The sequence below is a fragment of the Mycetomoellerius zeteki genome, unplaced genomic scaffold, assembly GCF_001594055.1.
Source record: "Mycetomoellerius zeteki isolate Tzet28-1 unplaced genomic scaffold, Tzet1.0 scaffold76, whole genome shotgun sequence".
NCBI lineage: Eukaryota > Metazoa > Arthropoda > Insecta > Hymenoptera > Formicidae > Mycetomoellerius > Mycetomoellerius zeteki.
In genome coordinates, this window is record NW_017257786.1 from 67,532 (window position 1) to 73,801 (window position 6,270).

Genomic DNA, 6,270 nt, shown 5'->3' on the forward strand with positions numbered 1-6,270 from the left:
CGGCAGTGTCGCTGCGCTTGGCTTAGCGCCGAGACACTATCGTGTCTCCAGATGGTATTTCATCACCTTCTTTTCTGGTCTAATAATTTACTAATATCATAAATTATAATTGACTTTATAAATATTACATAATACCACAAATGTAAGCAGCTTTATCAGCTTTCGCAGTTTCAAATGTAAATCAGTCGACGCAGAATGTGTACCAATACATATCATCGCATATAATAAATGAGCCTACTCAACCGGAATAATCAAGTTTCTCTGAAAATGAAAATAATTATTCTATGATTATTCAATAAGTGTCAAATATTATTCTTGAAGAATAATTAAATATAAATAACTCGGAAATGCAGAGGAAATTCGGATACAAATAAAATTACTACAATATCTTCATTTATAATTTATATTTAAAATCCAAACTTTTTTTTATTTTTGGTACAATTATATCCCCTATAGGACAATATTAAATGATATGACGAAATCTTGAAATAAAAATTAAAATCTGTAATTATGTATATATGCATATACAGGGTGTTAGTTAACTATGTTACTACACTTAACAGAGCGATTTTTTGGTTTATTTCAAGTAAAAAAGTCAATATAAACATGTGTCCTAAACGACTTAATTTCCGAAATAAAAAAATTTTAACGTGTAGTAATAATCTGTTTATTTTTGAAAGAAATACAGCTTGAACTAGTAAAAAACTAGTCAAAAACAAAAAAAAACAGGCTTCAGTTCTTCTAATGAAATAAAATAATTAGATGAATTATTGAAAATGTTCACCTTGCGCCATGATACATCCATCGAGCCTTCTTCTCAAAGATCAGAACTAAAGTCTATTTTTGATTTTGTGACTTTGACTTTGACACTTTGTTTATGGTTGTGCGAATGATAACTCACGTGAAGCAAGACATATTTATGCAGGAAAATATCTCCAACGCAATTTACCGTTTCGTCAAACATTTGCGAACATTCACCTATATTTCGGAAACTAAATCATTTAGGATGCATATTTATATGGACTTTTTTACTTGAAATAAACCAAAGAATCGCTCTGTTGAGTATGGCGATATACTTAACTAACACCCTGTATACAGGGTGGGACATTTTAATCGCCCCAGGCGAATATCTCAAAAACTAAAAGAGATTTAAGAAAAAGTTTTATATGAAAGTTGTAGGCTTTCTTATGGGAAAGAAGGTGAACATAACGGGTTTTGGATAGGGGGCACTACCAAGGTCAGGTCAGAGTCAACATGAATTTTTTTAATGGAAACTCCAATTTTTTATTGCATATTCTTGTGGCACACCTCGAGAGCTTTCCAAAACGCTATAATAAAATATTTTTTCATGAAGTACTTTTTGAGTTATAAGTCTTGAATGTTATAGTTTCGGCAATAACATTACTCAAGGTGTGCGACCGACGGCTAAAACCTTTTTGAATGTTGTTCAGGATCACGATCTGGATAACACTTCTCAAGATCAAGGTCATTGAAGGTTGTTCCTCTAATTTTCATTTTTGCACTGAAAATTCATTTCTCCGTAAAAATGAAAATAAGTAGGGGAGACCAGGGCTAAAAGTTCCGAGGGTAAGTTGTTCCGGGGATAAGTTGTTCCGACGGTTATATCTTCAAAATGAAAAGGAATAGCGTTGTGTTTTCAATTGTTTCCGTTGTGTGAGTCGATCACGCTATTCCGTCGTGCACTTCAGTAGTGTCCGCGACAGTGAATCGTATAGTTGCAAGCAATACCTAGTCACGTACTACGTAAAGTAAATATTTTTCGGTCATTATTTTTTGGTCTATTTCAATTATTTAACGTCGATATCATTTATTGTTTCGTCTTTATGGATCAAATAACATTTAAGAATGTTGCATTAGTATTTATTAGACTATTTCAATACATAAGCAGAATAATCTCACGAATTGCCACATGTGTCGACAAGGGCTAGTTGTTATCGTAACTTGGGGCATATTGTAACCATAACTACTTGCCCAACTGCAAATGTGTAAATAGTTCCTGCTGTGTTTTTAGGATGCGAACATATAAACGAAAGATCGGAAGGGGCACTACTTCTATTGAGCCTTCTTATGCGTAAAGCTGCTGAAGCTGTTATACGAGAAGGCTAGAAGATAAAAACTGTCTGAGTCAGTTTTGTTGTTACTTGACAATCATTCTTCGCATATCGACATAAACGTTATTGAAAAAGCAAAATCTAATGGGGTCATAATGCTTTCTTTTCCTCCTCATTGTACCCATCGCTTACAACCATTAGATGTCAATGTCTATGGACCGTTCAAAAGTTATTGTGCTGTTGCAAAAGATAACTGGATGCGTAATAACCCTGGAAAAATCATGTCCGTCTATGATATTCCAGGGATTGTCAAATTTGCTTGGCCTTTAGCATCAATTCCCAACAATATAATTAATGGATTCAAGAAGATTGGAATATGTCCATATAACAAAAATATATTCACAGACGATTTGTGTGTATGAAGATAGCGTCTCACTTGGTGGAAACTCATTAAATAATGAGAGTTCTGAGTTTATTTTCTATAGTTCTATATACAGGATAAATAAATAGTTCCGACCATTAAAGCCGAGAAATCCAAAATTCAAAATGAGATGTCAAGTTCACACAGGGCCAACTTCATCTAAAAAAGTTTCTAGCCACAGTTTCTTATAGGATTTAAAAAGATACATAGTTCTACAAAGAGTTCTGACAATATTATTTTGATTATTAAACAATTTTTTTCACTAAAAAATAGTCTCTAAAAGGAACGAAGATGAGACGCTGTCTGATTTCAAAGAGTTCTGTTAATTTTATGGTACTTTTTCGTATAGTTCTGAATGTATCCTAATGTTTTCCGAAGAGTTCTGGTGATATCAATAATTTGTTAATTTTTTAAACAATTTTTATCACCCGAGGAAGGCGCTTTTCAGAGTATATATGTGAGACGCTGGCCGATAAGTATCATGAAAATGAAACATTTCATTAAAAGCAACCCTTATTTCTTAGTAACAACTTACCCCAATGCGAACAACTAGCCCCGTGAAGGGGTAAGAAGTTCCGCTTCGACCAGCCACAAATAAATGACTTCCTATGAAACATCTGTTACAATACATTAAATATAAACTTAGAATCTTAAGGTACAGTAAATTTAACAATAAATAAGTCAATAGTGAAGAGAATAACTACATTATTTTCTAGTCATTTTTTGTTTTTTCAAAATCGGAACTTTTAGCCCCGGTTTCCCCTACAATCTCCAATGGCCTCGATCTTGACAAATGTTATTCAGACATGATTCTGAACAACATTCAAGATGTTTTAGTCGTCGGTCATATACCTTGGGTAATGATAATGCCAGCGGTACTGTAACATGCAAACCTTATAACTCGAAAAGTGCTTCATAAAAAAATATTTTATTATAGCGTTTTGGAAAGCTCTCGAGGTGTGCTACAAGAATATGCAATAAAAAATTGGGGGTTTCATTTAAAAAATTCATGTTGACCCTGATCTGATCTTGGTAGTGCCCCCTATCCAAAATCTGTTATTTTCACCTTCTTTCCCCCAAGAAAACTTATAACTTTCATATAAAATAAATTATCTATATGGCTCAATCAGAATAAATCAGTAGTAAAAAGAATGGGCTATGAGCCAATTATAACATAAAGAATATTTAATAAACTTTCTTACATACATGCAAACGTTTCGACACCGATCGGGTCATTTTCAATGCAAAACAATAAACAAACTTATAAAATTCTCGGAAGATTTAGTTAAATTATAAAGTCCAGTACAGAATTCGGTTGTATCAATGACATGTGGTCCATATTTAAAATCGAAGGAGATCTCATCTCACTCTTTTTACAATTCTCCAATCTTACAAATAAATAATAAATTAACAATACGTTATAGTTTAGATTATCAAAACGTTTTTTAGTGAATTAAATTAACATACAAATTAAATAAAAAATATCTACCTTAAAATGTCTTAAAGATGTAAGTTAGACGCAGAGAGGAAAACGCAATTAACAACGTTATATTAAATAAAAAGTAAGCCATAATACGGATGGGTCTCAGATTTGTAATCGACGATGTCAAACGTTATGACAACAAGGAAACAAGGAAATAAGAAAAATAGTAACGGTTTTATATAAAACTTTTTCTTGTATCTCTCTTAGTTTCTGAGATATTCGCTTGAGGCGATTAAAATGCCTCATCCTGTATAGGGGAAAGTCGCCGATACAGACATAGATTAAAGCGACAGCCCCTTAATTATTTCTCAGAAACTAACTATTGAACTTTATTAATAAAATCATGATCTGTTCAGCTAATTAAAGAAGTACGAACTTATAATTCGTACATTTGTTTCTTGTTTCTATACCAAATCAGTTAAAAACAAATTCTACGAATGCAAAAATAAAGTTCTTACGATTTTATTTTGCAAATTGCGTAGTTTAAATAATAGTGACTATATTATTGATAATATTAGGTCATTTTAAATGCTTTTAGTTTGCTAAATCAGTTTTATTTATATTATTTCTTCTTTTAATTTTTCCATAATACGATTTTAAATGTAAAATTGGGATGGAGCGTAAACCGCCCTATCTGTCTGTAAAACAGACCATGAGCTAACATAATCTTTATAATGTTGCTTTATGATGTCAAATTGCTCTTTTGGAGCTGAAGGCTCCATATGAGAAACGATATGAATCGTGCATATATGGAAAAACTCTTGAAAAACCATTGCGTTACATATTTGCATCCTGCAGAACAGCGTAAAGTAAATATGTATACCATATAATTCAATAAAAATATTTTATAACGAAGTAAAAAGATTCTGGAAAATCTTATATACGTTCATTTGTAGGTAGGTACCTTATCCAGATAATTCCTATAAAAGAAAAAGAATAGGCATACGTAGCATTACTGCTTACTGTCAGTTTTGGAGCCCATTTTATCAGATGCTCATTTTAGCTTATCTTATAAAAAAATTAATTATTGCAAAATTGCAAATAGTATTATAAAAACCGCTTATACTATCTGATAAAAGACACTTTTTAATTTGTACTTATGTTTTTAAAGTTTTATTTTTACTTTTTGTTTAAGAAACATTGGCTATGTTCAGCAAGCTCAACTTGTTTCCAATATGTTGCGACAACCGTTAAGTGAGCGGCAGTCTTGTGAGATCACTCGAGCGGGTCGGACGTGTTTCTTCTCGTCTCGGGTGTTACGTCACCTCGATTATATTTTTGAAAAGCGTGGCTGACCGTCTGGCCGCCTGATCGGCTTCAACTGTGCACTGCATCTCTATACTGATAGTCTCTTCATTCATCTGGACGCGCGTCTGTGCGGCGCGGAAGCGTCGTAGTTGCAGGCGCCCAGTGTTTGAGGGGACGTCTAGCCATTTCCATTCTTATTGCATCATCTTTTTTATTCTACTTGCCCGGTTCGAGGGGGCCGGTGCATTGCATTCCGATTTTAAGACATTATTCGATTACTCATATTGACCTGATCTGGGGGTCGATTCTGTATTTTCAAACAAGGTGAAAATTACAAAAGTGAGCAAATTTACTAGGTGTTGACCAATGAATTTATCAGTATTCTAGTAAATTCGCTCACTTTTGTAATTTTCACCTCGTTTTGAGATACACAATCGACCCCTGGCCGTATCGTCCTCCTATTACCTACTTGGAAGCGAGAACCAATAAACAAAGAAGAAGAAGTTGAGTGAGCGCTTACCAATTGCTGAACGATTCTATTCTCTTAAGTTACGTGACTTATATCATCTATTTACCGTGGTATGACTTTATTTAGGTTAATTTGTTATTTTCGTCGTTCGTATTGTTTATTCGGTGAACATGGATTTATTACATTTGATATTAATTGCTGCTGACGATGCAGATGATGTGAGAGGTATAGAATTACACAAAAACGTGTCTATTTAGGTCATGTTGCTTATACACCGACAACATGTTGAGTTCAGGTAGCGGTCTTAAAATATAATGGAAAAAATGGCGTCCGCTCAGTAAACACGTTGCGTATTGGGCACTGACAACAACGCGTTCAGCATCTTTTCACTGAACCGTTGTGCAACCATTGCGCTTACTGAACGTAACCATTGTCTAAAAACAAAGTGATATATCGATATCGGTGACTTTCCTATATATATATATATATACAGGGTGATTACTAATGGTTGTACCAACTACTTACCATAAGACTTACCTACTGCATGACTTACCGACTGCACTTGTAATTTACTAAA

At 33.6% G+C, this 6,270-nt stretch overlaps 1 protein-coding gene and 1 long non-coding RNA gene across 2 annotated transcripts in view; both read right to left on the reverse strand.

The window, feature by feature from the left end:
• LOC108729561 (coiled-coil domain-containing protein 134) overlaps positions 1–6,270 on the reverse strand; it is a 55,911-nt gene that overhangs the window by 24,760 nt on the left and 24,881 nt on the right.
• On the reverse strand, positions 757–6,049 carry LOC108729563 (uncharacterized). Its single transcript, XR_001936939.1, has 3 exons — positions 6,039–6,049; positions 5,939–5,942; positions 757–830 (listed from the first exon to the last, which is right to left on the reverse strand). It is a non-coding gene; the product is annotated as an uncharacterized lncRNA (long non-coding RNA).